Below are 13,743 nucleotides of genomic sequence, written 5' to 3'. Positions count from 1 at the left end.
CAGCATACTGCCAGGTTTGCTACAGCGATGAAGAGGGAGGGGATGATGAGGGCACTGACTCCACGTGGGTGCCTGGAAGGAGAGAGGAGGAGGAGGAGGAGGAGGAAGAGGCACATGTCCAACGAGGCAGGATGCCCTCCGGGGGCCAGCTTAGGGGCAGCACACCGACTGAATCACACCGCAGAGCTCCGCCTGTGCAGGGCGCTGCCTCTGCGCGTAATTCTAAAAGTTCTTTGGTGTGGGCCTTTTTTGAGATGAGTGCATCAGATTGCACCGCTGCTATTTGCAACATATATCTCAAGCGTATCTCGCGTGGCCAAAACATCAGCCGCTTGGGCACCACATGCTTGACCAGACATATGTTGACCTGCCATGCAGCTCGTTGGCAAGCGTACTTCAAAGACCCACACCAAAGAACAAAGCGGACCTCTCCTTGCTCCTCATCAGCTGGCATCTCCAACCCCACTAGACCTTCAGTCCTCTCTGAAACCTGCTCTGAGAGGAATGAAGGTGTAGAATTAGGTGTGTCACAGCCAAGTGCTTCCGGGAACTCTGCTAGCGGTACACCCACGTCCGATTATAGCAGGCAAATGTCCCTGCCCCAGCTGCTGGACCGGCGAAAGAAGTTCACTCCCAGCCATCCACATGCCCAGCGGTTGAATGCTAGCTTGGCTAAATTGCTAGCACTTCAACTGCTGCCTTTTCAGTTGGTAGACTCTGCCCCCTTCCGTGAGTTTGTACATTGTGCGGTTCCTCCGTGCCAGGTCCCTCCGTGGCAGGTCCCGTGGCAGGTCCCCAAACGCCACGGAAGGCGATTCCGGCTCTCTACCGGCATGTGGAAGGCAATGTCCTTGCCTCGCTGGACAGGGCGGTCAGCGGTAAGGTGCATATTAACGCTGACTCATGGTCCAGCAGGCATGGACAGGGACGTTACCTGTCTTTCACGGCCCATTGGGTCACTCTTCTGGCAGCTGGGAAGGATGCAGGACAAGGTGCAGTAGTGTTGGAGGTTGTTCCGCCACCACGCCTCCAAAATGCTACTATTGGTTGTGACACACCTCTCTCCTCCACCCCCTCCTCTTCTTCTTCCTCCATGGCCTCTTCCAGTGCTCTGTCCTCAGAACCAGCGGTGCTTCGTAGGCGTTCCAGGGGCTACGCAAGTATGCAGGCAAAACGATGCCATGCCGTGCTTGCGCTGGTTTGTTTGGGGGACAGGAGCCACACTGGGGCGGATGTTTTGTCAGCTCTGCAGGGGCAGGCCGAGAGGTGGTTGACGCCACGCCAGCTTAAGCCAGGAATGGTGGTTTGTGACAATGGCACCAACCTCCTCTCTGCCCTCCAACAGGGACAACTGACCCATGTGCCCTATGTAGCTCACGTCCTTAACTTGGTGGTGCAGCGGTTCTTGGGCAGGTACCCCGGCTTACAGGATGTCCTGAAGCAGGCCAGGAAAGTCTGTGTGCATTTCCGCCGATCATTTAATGCCTGTGCTCGGCTGGCTGAGCTCCAAAAGGAGTTAAACCTGCCCAAGAACCGCCTTATATGTGACATGCCCACCAGATGGAACTCATAGTTGGCCATGCTGCAGCGGCTGCACACGCAGCAGAGGGCCATCAATGAGTACCTGTGCGACTACGGCACCAGGACAGGGTCAGGGGAGCTCGGTTTTTTCTCACCACGCCAGTGGGGCATGATCAGGGATGCATGCACTGTCCTGTCACCGTTTGAGGAGGCCACAAGGATGGTGAGCAGTGACAGTGCATGCATCAGTGACACTGTACCTCTTGTCCACCTCTTGGAGCATACGCTGCGTGGAATAATGGACAGGGCACTTGAGGCAGAACAGAAGCAGGAAGAGGAGGACTTCCTTGCCTCTCAAGGCCCCCTTTATCCAGACAGTGTTCCTGCTGTGCCACCCATCACACAGGAAGAGGATGAGGAGGAGGAGGAGGATGATTGTGTCAGCATGGAGGTGGAGGCTGGCACTCAGCATCAGCAGCAGCAGCAGTCTTGTAGGGATGATTTACAGTCCCAAGAAACACGTGGACTTGTACGTGGCTGGGAGGAGGTAGCTGCGGATCATGTTGTCCTTAGTGACCCAGAGGACTCCGGACCGAATGCCTCAGCTAACCTACGCTGCATGGCCACCCTGATCCTGCAAAGCCTGCGGAAGGATCCTCGTATTCTTCGGATCAAGGAGAGGGACCATTACTGGCTGGCCACTCTCCTTGATCCACAGTACAAGGGTAAGGTTGCCGACCTTATCTTGCCATCGCAGAGGGAGCAGAGGATGAGACATCTCCGGGAGGCCTTGCAGAAAGGTCTGTGCAACGCGTTCCCAGAGACTGGGAGGTTACAAACTCCTGGTCCTGGACAACGTGTTGCTGAGGCATCGGTCAGAAGGAGCGGTGGAGAAGGTGGCCGTCTGACTGATGCTTTCAGACAATTTTTTAGTCTGCAGCCCCAAGGTATGATCGGTTCCAGCACCCATCGCCAGCGTCTGATTTACATGGTGCAGGAATACCTAGGGGCAAGGTCAGACTTGGACACCTTTCCCACCGAAAATCCTCTGGCTTACTGGGTCTTGAGGATGGATCACTGGCCAGAGCTTGCACAGTATGCAATTGAGCTACTGGCCTGTCCTGCATCCAGCGTTCTTTCGGAACGCACCTTCAGTGCTGCTGGTGGCTTTGTTACCGATCACAGGGTGCGCCTGTCCACCGAATCAGTTGATCGACTGACCTTCATCAAGATGAATCAGTCTTGGATCACCCACAGCTACCAAGCACCTGAAGCTGATGTAACAGTATAATTTTTTTTGAAATATCACATCCCTTCAAGACTGCCTATGCTGATGCTGAGTGACTGTCCTGTTATGTTGATTGTCTATCCTCTTCCTCCTCCGCTGATATGTTGGAAGAACATTTCTGGTTCTGGGTGATGCCTAAGGCCCAATTTTTCTGCCCCTGTTTAACAGGGGCGTTTAAGTACAATTTTTGATGCAATGCTTTGCAGCAGGGCTAATTCCTGCAATCAAACAAGAGTATATGGGAGAGGTTGCAGTGTGGTGGCACCAGCACCAGTGCCTAAGGCCCAATTTTTCTGCCCCTGTTTAACAGGGGCGTTTAATTACAATTTTTGATGCAATGTTTTGCAGCAGGGCTAATTCCTGCAATAAAACTAGAGTATATGGAAGAGGTTGCAGTGTGGTGGCACCAGCACCAGTGCCTAAGGCCCAATTTTTATGCCCCTGTTTAACAGGGGCGTTTAAGTACAATTTTTGAAGCAATGCTTTGCAGCAGGGCTAATTCCTGCAATAAAACTAGAGTATATGGGAGAGGTTGCAGTGTGGTGGCACCAGCAGCAGTGCCTAAGGCCAAATTTTTCTGCCCCTGTTTAACAGGGACATGTAATTACAATTCTTGATATAATATTTCACAGGAGGGCCCCTTTCTGTGCCCACCCAGAGTAACGGTGAGGACTTATAGTGTTGTGGCACTAGCACCACAACCACCAAAGGTCAATTTTTCTACCACTGTTCAACAATGGCATGTAATTACAATTCTTGATATAATCGTTCACAGCAGGGCGCTCCAGCACCCACCAAGAGTCACTTTGAGGGCTTACAATGTTGTGGCAAAACCAACACCTTGTTCCGCCATTTCTGCAGAGAATATAGGGCAGGCCCCTACTTTCAAACATCCAACTTACAAACATCTCCTACTTGCAAACGGAAGGAGACAACAGCAAGTGAGATGAAAAAAGATGGACGACAAAACAAATTATACAGGGGTGATAACCCTTCCCTATGTTTTCCAAAAAGCTTAAAAATAGTTTTTTTGACTGGAGCTACACTTTAAAAATGTACCAGTTGAAAATTACAAACAGATTCAACTTAACACAACAAACCTACACAGTCCCTGTCTTGTTTGCACCGCCTGTATACTGCTGTTCTGAGTATATAGGGCCTGGGGGCCACACGCATTTCCTTTTTTTAATATGGGTACAGGGTTCCCCTTAATATGCATACAAGACCCAAATAGGCTGGTAATGGGCAGGGAGGGCTACCCATGCCATTTTTCTCAATGATTTTCAACCATATTGCAGGAACCAGATATAACATTAAAACCGCAAGCAGTTTTAAATGGTGTTATTTCCGTTTAACCTCCCTAGCGGTATCCCCGAGCGTGACTCGGGTTTGGTTTTTTATTGTACTATCGGTAACCCCGAGTCACGCTCGGGGTAACATTGCAGAGCGGCAAGCGGAGATCTTACCTTCTCCCTGCGCTCCAGCGATGTTCTCCGCTGTCCTCCGTGTCCTCCCCTGTGATCGCCGATGCGATCGCCGGCGAGGTCACGCCATCCTCACTTCCTGGTTCCGTTCTCTGCGAGCAGCAGCAGCGCACGGGAGCGGAACTGGGCGGGAAATTCAAAAAGTTACACAACACAAACACATAAATAGAGGTGATACATTGTAATCTGAGAGGATTACACTGTATCATCTCTATCTGACTGATAAACCATACAGTGCCCCTTGCCTCCAATAAAATAATATCTAACATGGCATCAAAAAAGCGCCAATTCGCTACAAAATCGCCATTGGACCAGCTGAGTGACAGCGATAGCGACACGGAGTTGCTCGCAGAAATTAGCGATAGCGAGTCGTGGGGAGATTTGTCGTCTGACACTGATACGGATCTGACAAGTGACAGCGGTGATGATCCTGCACCTGACCTCAGCGATGTGCGCAATTGGTGCCCTATCGACTGCGATACAGACCAGGTAGCGCCGCCAAGATTCCCTTTCACTGGATCACCTGGGATGAAGGTAGATGTCGAACGTGACAATCCTCTGGCATACCTGCAATTATTTCTCACTGAGGATGTAATTGAAAAAATTGTCACAGAGACAAATCGCTACCAGGTACAGCAATCCGCTACGCTGCATGCCAGGTTTTCCCGAAGCAGAAAGTGGGAACCTGTGACCAAAGAGGACATCTGGCAGTTCCTGGGACTCATCATTCTTCAGGGAGTGGTGGGGAAACCGCTCCAAAAATGGTACTGGACCACCAATAAATTAGTGGCCACTCCGTTTTTTGGCACCGTGATGTCGGAATACCGTTTTTCCCTCATCATGAAATATTTCCATTTCACGAACAATGAGGAGTTTGATGAGGCCATGCATCCTGCACCCAAACTCAAAAAAATCTGGGAGGTATCGCAAATTACAAATTATTGTGAGCAACTTCCAGCGGACCTATATGCCAGAAAGGGACGTCTGCGTGGACGAAAGCTTGATGGCCTACAAGGGACGCCTGAGCTGGATACAATTTATTGCGTCCAAAAGAGCGAGATTTGGAATAAAGTCCTACATGCTCTGCGAGTCATCCACCGGGTACATATGGAATGCGGTCATTTACACCGGTAAAGGCACAAAGTTCAACCCCAGGTACAGCGGCTATGGGATGGCCACATCATCAGTCCTCACACTGCTGGAGCCATTGCTGAACCAGGGATATTGTGTCACCATGGACAATTTTTATACGTCTCCGGAACTTTTTGATGTTTTGCTAAAAAACAAGACCGATGCGTATGGTACGGTTAGGCCCAATCGACGTGACATGCCATCTCTGTTCTCCCGGAAAAATCTAAAAACCGGAGAAATGGTTGCCTGGCAGAAGGGTAAAATGATGGCAATGCGATGGCGAGATAAGAAGGACGTGTGTCTGATGAGTACCGTGCACAATACCGCCACTGCCATGGTCCACACCAAACGTGGGAAAGATGTGCTGAAGCCGCAAGTCGTCATAGACTACAATTGCACTATGGGAGGCGTGGACAGAGCCGATCAGGCAATGACATTTTATCCGGCTATGCGCAAGCAGCAAAAAAAATATTATAAAAAGATTTTCCAGCATCTTCTGGAGCAATGCCTTTGGAACGCATATGTCCTATATAGAGCACAGAGTCGCAAGCCTCTTATTCATGCTGATTTCACCTGGAAGGTGGCGGAGCAGATTTTCCTCCAACACCAGACACCATCAGGATCTGGGATCAGACCTGGACGACATGCTGTTGACGTTGTCAACCCAGAACGCCTAACAGGTCGTCACTTTGTGGACTACATACCACCAACCGCAAAAAAGGCAGCACCTAACAGGATGTGCGTGGTTTGCTGCTCAAATAGAGATAGCAGTGGGAAAAAAGTCCGAAAAGAAAGTCGGTTCTATTGTCCGGATTGTGATGTTGGACTGTGTGCTGTACCCTGCTTCAAAGTGTATCACACTCAGGATGTTTATTGAATTTTCTTTGTTTGACAAATTTCATTATTTCACATTACATTATTGAATAAAATTATATTATTTATAAGATTATAATTCATGATTTTGTGTTTCTAACTTTATCACATCTGGGATGTCTACTAGAGCCTTGTTTGGTCAGGTTTTAGTAAGTAATTACTAAGAATTACAGGCCTATGATACATAACACCAAATTTTCATGCAAAAGAATTGTACCACTTTTGGAATAGAATTCCTGACAGAATCATACCGCCAGGGAGGTTAATGTCATTTTGTGCAGGGACTGTTCTAAACAGGGGAAACACGTGGCACTTCACAGGCATACTACAGACACCCCCCAGGCACCATATTTAAAGGAATATTTCACTTTTTATTTTCACTTTAATCGTCATTAAAATCAGTGCTCCCGCCAAAACGGCCATTTTTAAAAACATTTTAGGCATTGAACCATGTCCCCTGGGGCAGGAGCCAGGTCCCCAAACCCTTTTTTAGGACAGTATCTTGCATATTAGCCGTTAAAATTAGCACTTTTAATTTCGAACGTTCGAGTCCCATAGACTTCAATGGGGTTCTAAAGTTTGTTCGAACTTGGGGTCCGTTCGAAAGTTCTGGTGCGAACCGAACCGGGGGTGTTCGGCTCATCCCTACTCACCACAGTCAGAGCCTGGCTGGATTACACACAGCAGGCATCCATCTCCCGCTGTGTCATAGAGTTCAATGTGAAATGTTCAGCGGCGCTGCCTGTGACAAAAGTCCCGCCCTCCTCCTAGACCAGCTTGTGTGATAGACAGAACACTGTGTCTATCACATGAGCTGGTCTAGAAGGAGGACGGGACTTTTGTCACAGCACGGCTAAACTTTTCACACGGAACTCCATGCCTGCTGTGTGTGACAGGAGGAGGGAGGTGAGTGCTGCAGCCGCCCACAGCCACGGCTTAGCTCAAAGCGGCCCCAGGGCCGGTGTTCTGCCAAGAAAGGTCCCCCCCAGCGGATAATGACCCCCCTGTACTGCGCAGGTGCAGAGCTTGTAAAATACGAACCACAACAGAGCCACCGAAAATAGCCGAAGCTGAACACCTGTGAGTCAGCTGTACACGGCACCTGTGTTCCAACACTGTTGTAAGACACCACTTTGTAACAGGGCCCCTCGCGGGCTTGCTTCATTCGCCGCGCTTTGGGCATGGCCTCACTTCACTCGGCATATTTATAATTTAACTCTATGTCCAATTGGATGGTGGGGCTTGAACCTGGACTCAGGGCAGAATGTATTATTAAGTGCGCAGGTGCCGTGAAGCGCTAACGATCAGCTTTGAATTTTCTGAGACTTTCGGCGGTTCCGTATTCGTTCATACTGCGCTGGTGCTGCAACTGCGCAGTGCAGGGGGGTCATTATCCGCCGGGGGACCTTTTTCGGCAGGACACTGGCAGTCTACCGGGAAATGTCCCGGTATCCCAGTAGGTCATTCCGGCCCTTCGTGAGAGACACAATTACATTTATAATAATCATATATATATATACATGACTGAGCCTGCCAGTAAATGTACAAGTGGTTAAACAGGATTTTTTATTTTGCTGTAGTAGGTTGTATACATTTTAGAGATGCACCACTTCACAGGAAGGTTCAGGCATCCCCCAGGTATGTTATTTAAAGGAATTTTTCATTTTTAATGTTGACTTTAAAGCATTATTAAATTGCTGCTACCTGACAAATGGAATTTCTAAATAATGTTTTTGTTGTGATACATGTCTCTTAGGACAGTGTCCAACCCCCCAAGTCACTTCATTGGAAATCACTTGCATAGTTATGTTTCAATGATGTTTATTAAAGATTTTTAGTACAGTACAGTTTAATCTCTGTGTTTTTTGTACAGCATTTAAAGCCATTAGGGAGTCATATTCTGGCCCATTGACATAACATAGAACACACCTATCTTATTCACATTCTCTAATGAAACCTTAAGAAGTGTGCCATCTAGTGGATATAACAAAATAATCAATGTATAAATCTCCCAAGATAGGAGCCCATATGCCTTTGTATATTTCCGTCCCATTCGACATCCCACCCACCAGGAAGAGCCCACCCCCCATCTCGCTATTGGGGGGGCGTACTCCCCTCTGGCATGGGCGGACCCCCAAAGGGCCAGACTCTCCTCAGTCCTCCGTATTTGAGCCCATGTAACCTTTAATACTGCACTATTGAAGTAATTCCCTTAAGAGTGAGAACTTTTATAAGAAGTAACAGAAGAGTTAGGGTGAAATAGGATTAAGAGGGGAGGGTTGGGGGGAGATATGGAGGAGCTGCGGTCCTGCTCTCAGATGTCCATTGCCTAAACAAGTACCTACGTGGCAAGCGTTCTGGGGTCGTTGGCAAGGTAATCTAGCCACGGATACCAGACTTTGTGGAACAACCTCATTTTATACTGAACCAGTGCTGTCAACCTTTCATTCAACCTTAGCCACGACATTTTACTTTTTAGCTGACTAAATGGCAAGGAGGCGGATCTCCAAATCCTGGCTATTGTCATTTTCGCTGATATAAGTATAAATGTTAGCACTTGCATAGTTAGCCTATAAATTTTTTATTCAGCTCTCTTTGTCTTCAGTGGGATTTAGATTTGGTATCTGACACTTCAGTGATGTTTGACAAACCCGCCTCGACTCAACCCAGGTATATCCAGTTTATCGCTGTTACATAGTTACATAGTTAGTCAGGTTGAAAAAAGACACAAGTCCATCCAGTTCAACCTTATAAACAAATAAATAAAATAAAAAATAATCGTACAATCCAAATACCCAATTTTATGCCCACAATTGATCCAGAGTAAGGCGAAAAAAACCCCAGCAGAGCATGCTCCAATTTGCTACAACAGGGGAAATAAATTCCTTCCTGATCCCCCAAGAGGCAATCAGATTTTCCCTGGATAAACTTTACCTATGTTAGTACCCAGTTATATTATGTACATTCAGGAAAGTATCCAGGCCTTTCTTAAAACAATCTACTGAGCTGGCCAGAACCACCTCTGGCGGGAGTCTATTCCACATTTTCACAGCTCTTACTGTGAAGAAACCTTTCCATACTTGAAGATGAAATCTCTTTTCCTCTAGACGTAAAGAGTGCCCCCGTGTCCTCTCGGTTGACTGTACAGAGAACAACTCAACACCAAGTTCACTATATGGACCCCTAATATATTTGAACATGTTGATCATATCCCCCCTTATTCTCAAGAGTGAATAAATTTAGTTCCTCTAATCTCTCCTCATAGCTGAGCTCCTCCATGCCTCTTATCAGTTTGGTTGCCCTTCTCTGCACTTTCTCCAGTTCCCCGATATCCTTTTCCTTTTTTAGAACTGAACTGCATATTCCAGGTGAGGTCTTACTAATGATTTGAACAGGGGCAAAATTATATCTCTCTCTCTCTCTCTGGAGTCCATACCTCTCTTAATACAAGAAAGGACTTTGCTCGCTTTGGAAACAGCAGCTTGGCATTGCATGCTATTATTGAGCTTATGATCTACCAAAACCCCCAGATCCTTCTCCACTATGGATCCCCCAGTTGTACTCCCCCTAGCATGTATGATGCATGCATAATCTTAGCCCCCAAGTGCATAACTTTACATTTATCAACATTAAACCTCATCTGCCACATAATTCGCCCAATTAGACAGTGTATTGAGGTTGGCTTGTAAATTGGAGACATCCTGTAAGGACGTTATTCCACTGCATATCTTGGTGTCATCTGCAAAGACAGAAATGTTACTTTTGATCCCAGACCCAATATAATTTATAAAGATGTTAAAAAGTAAGGGTCCCAGCACTGAACCTTGGGGTACACCACTGATAACCTTAGACCATTCAGAGTAAGAATTATTAATCACTACTCTCTGAATTCTGTCTTTTAGCCAATTTTCTATCCATTTACAAACTGATATTTCCAAACCTGTAGACTTTACCTTACACATGAGCCCTGTGTGCGGAACTGTATCGAACGCTTTTGCAAAATCCATGTATACCACGTCCACAGCCACCCCTCTGTCCAAGGTTTTACTGTACATTATACATTTGGTTCATCCTTTGTGTATCTAATATATTGCAGCTTAAAGTAATACTAAACAGAGAAATGTTATTTGCCATAATTCATTTGCATAAAACAGAGGGGTAACTAGAATCTTCAGAATCTTCAGTGCAAGAAACCATGAAGGGCCCCCACCAGTGGCATTGCTAGGTCCGCAAAAGATCTCGGGCTAGAGCCCAGAGCATCGAAGTAAAGAAAGCCATATGCTTGAGCGGGCATACACATCTCCAGAGGGCCCCTTCCTTACAGCAGGGTCCCCAGAGGGCCCCCTTTACATCAGAGTCTCCAGAGAGCCTCTCCCATACATCAGGGACCCCAGAGATCCCCCCTTACATCAGGGTCCCCAGAGAGCCCCCCCCCTTACATCAGGGTCCCCAGAGAGCCTCCCCTTACTTCAGGGTCCCCAGACAGCCCCTTCCTTACATCAGGGTCCTCAGAGGGCGCGCTTACATCAGGGCCTCCAGAGAGCCTCCCCCATACATCAGGGTCCCCAAAGAGCCCCCCCTACATCAGGGTCCCCAGAGAGCCCCCACCCCTTATTCCAGGGTCCCCAGACAGCTCCTTCCTTACATCTGGGTCCCCAGACAGCCGCCCCCTCTTTCAGAGGTTTCCCCTGTACCTGGCTGGTTTCCGCTGTCTATGCACCTCCAACCCCCAGCACACCTCGGTGTATGTATCGGCAAGAGTGTAGAAACAGAGCCGATTCACTTCACTGAAGAGTAAAGCTGATACATGCCCAGGTCAGAGGCCCCTCCCCTCTCCACTGTGTACATTAGGAGAGAGACGTACAAGCCCCAGGGAGATCCCGCTGCTCGCGAGCACCATACAGCTGCTGATCGCCGCCTCCCACCTCCCCCCACTGCATACTAAAATGAAAAGCCAGAGGTACAGGGGAGATGCCGGGTCTTGGGGCCCCCTCACAGCAGCAAAATAGCAGGGCCCAGTAGCAAGTGTGACTGCTGCAACCTTGAAAGTTCCGCCACTGGCATAAAACATATATGTATATATGTAGCACTGGCTCCTGAAGTGCACGTGCTATGTTTTTGAAATTTAAGGTTACACCTGAACTGCAGTTTGGTTTAGGTACAATTGTTCTAAATTTGGACCTCAGCATCAGTCTGACTGGACTATAGGATGTTCAGCCTGGCCATGGGGGGGCACTGTCTCTTCTGGCAGGAATGGAACCACAGTCTGGTTGGGTGCTTTAAGGTTACTCTCTCTCGGAGCCCGCCCAGTGGGAGTGTCACTCTTGCTGTGCTTTCTGGGAGGGGGTACTTAAGATGCAGATGTCACATGGTTTGGGGTTCCAGTCCAGAAGTATGTTCCTCCTGACCAGCCCCCAGGAAGGCTATGGCCTGGGGTGTGGATCCACCTGACTTATTGTCTCGGGGCTGGCTAGCCCAAGGCAAGGAAACTAAAGAGAGGATTCTGAGGTGTTTGGGTGTCACCTCCGGTCGTGGACAGGTCCAGTGACTTTGTAGCTTTCCAGAAGAGGACTCTTCAGAAAAAGGCCATGTACGGTTTGGCTTCTTAGCAAGAGCCTGGTGGGGCTGAAGTACCTAAGTGAATCCAGTCTCATGGGTATCACCAAACTGGCTGAAAGATCCAGGTATCACATGAGTGTTCTACAAGTTTTAGTTTCCTGCATGTCCTTCAACAACGTCTGTGGCAGAGACTTATTCCTGTATGTTCTACAACAACGTCTATGGCAGAGACTTGTTCCTGATTTAAGCACCTTGTTGGCTGCTAGGGCTTGTGAGAGAGGGACTATCCAACTTGAGTGAACATCCAGTGGTGAATGGCTATTCTCTGGATTTCGGCAAAGTAAACAAGTCCTTAATTATTGACTTTGACACTAATGCCCCGTACACACGATCGGACTATCCGGCGGACTTGGTCCGGTGGACCAGAGTCTGCCGGACAAACCGCCCGTGTGTGGTCTCCGGCGGATTTTTTTCCCCCAAAAGTTCGGCGGACTTAAAAATAAGTTTTGACTCAAAATTGTCCGCCGGTCTCGGCAGTCGACCGGATTTTGAAATGAACGGACTTGCCCACACATAGAGAAAAGTCTGTTCATTTTGAACCCCCCAAAGTCCATATCAGACCTTTATCTGAGCACGTAGCCTGGAAAGGGGGTGGGGATGACAGAGCGCCCCCCCCCCCCTCCTGAGCCGTACCAGGCTGCGTGCCCTCAACATGGGGGGTGCTTTGCAAAGCACCTTGTCCCCATGTTGATGAGGACAAGGGCCTCTTCCCGACAACCCTGGCCATTCGTTTTCGGGGTCTGCGGGTGGGGGCTTATCGGAATCCAGGAGCACCCTTTAATAAGGGGGCACCCAGATACCGGCCCCCCACCCTATGTGAATGAGTATGGGGTACCATGTACTCCTACCCATTCACCTGGGGAAAAAAAGTGTAAATAAAAAAACAAAACACAAGTTTTGTAAAATAATTTATTAGACAGCTCAGGTGGTCTTCCGTCTTGGAGGGTCTTCTCGCCAACTTTATTAATATACACAATAAAAATAAAAAAGTAAACAGTGCATATAGCATACAAATATCCAACAATCATAAATTGCAATAATACATCAATGAGTAGACCAAGCTTAGTAGACTAAGCTGGCCATACATAGCTGAGGTCAGCAGAATTTCGATCCATGTATGGGCTAGGTCATTTTACCGATCGACTTATGTACAACCAGACTGTCAGGTTTTTCCTGAATGATCAGTCCTGCTGGCTTTAGCGAGCAACATTTATCATTGTATTCTGCCGACGTGGGAGCAATCTTATGCTTTGCTTCCTGGTTTCTGGCTTAGGCAAAAAATATGCTGTACATCCCAGGTGTCTGCATGGGCATTTTTTTTTTGTATTTTATCTGAAGTAGGGGAGGAAGGACTTTCTCAGCTAAGCACATCCTTTTGTCATCAATCCTGAGCCAAGGGCAGATGGATTCCAGGAAGTAAATGTTACAAGAATCATCTATCCTCACTCAAGATGGCTGCAGCTAGAAATGCTAGGGGGTATTTTTTAAAGTGATTTCTCAACAAAACAAAGCATGGTGACATGGGAGGATTGGGGGAGTTTGCTATGAATATCAAAAATTAATCAAATATCAATTTCAGCTTAGGGTGCTCAGATACAGTTATGTTCTGCTTTATGCATGGAAAATTTAAGTTATTTTATAGGCTTGTGCAATATCCCTGGCATTTTAGGATCAATGTGTCATACAGGAGTTTCTTTGGGGCAAGATGACCCCACAGACTTTTATTATGGGAGCACCTCAAAAATTCGTGTCACACATGTTTTTGGGCTCTCCCTTTGAAGTCTATAGGGGCCAAAAATGCCCATATCTTCTTCTGTGCTTTTTTGA

The sequence above is a fragment of the Lithobates pipiens genome, unplaced genomic scaffold, assembly GCF_037356315.1.
Source record: "Lithobates pipiens isolate NorthernLeopardFrog02 unplaced genomic scaffold, aLitPip1_a1.2 Scaffold_13, whole genome shotgun sequence".
Taxonomy (NCBI): Eukaryota; Metazoa; Chordata; class Amphibia; order Anura; family Ranidae; genus Lithobates; species Lithobates pipiens.
This window is presented reverse-complemented; position numbering follows the sequence as displayed.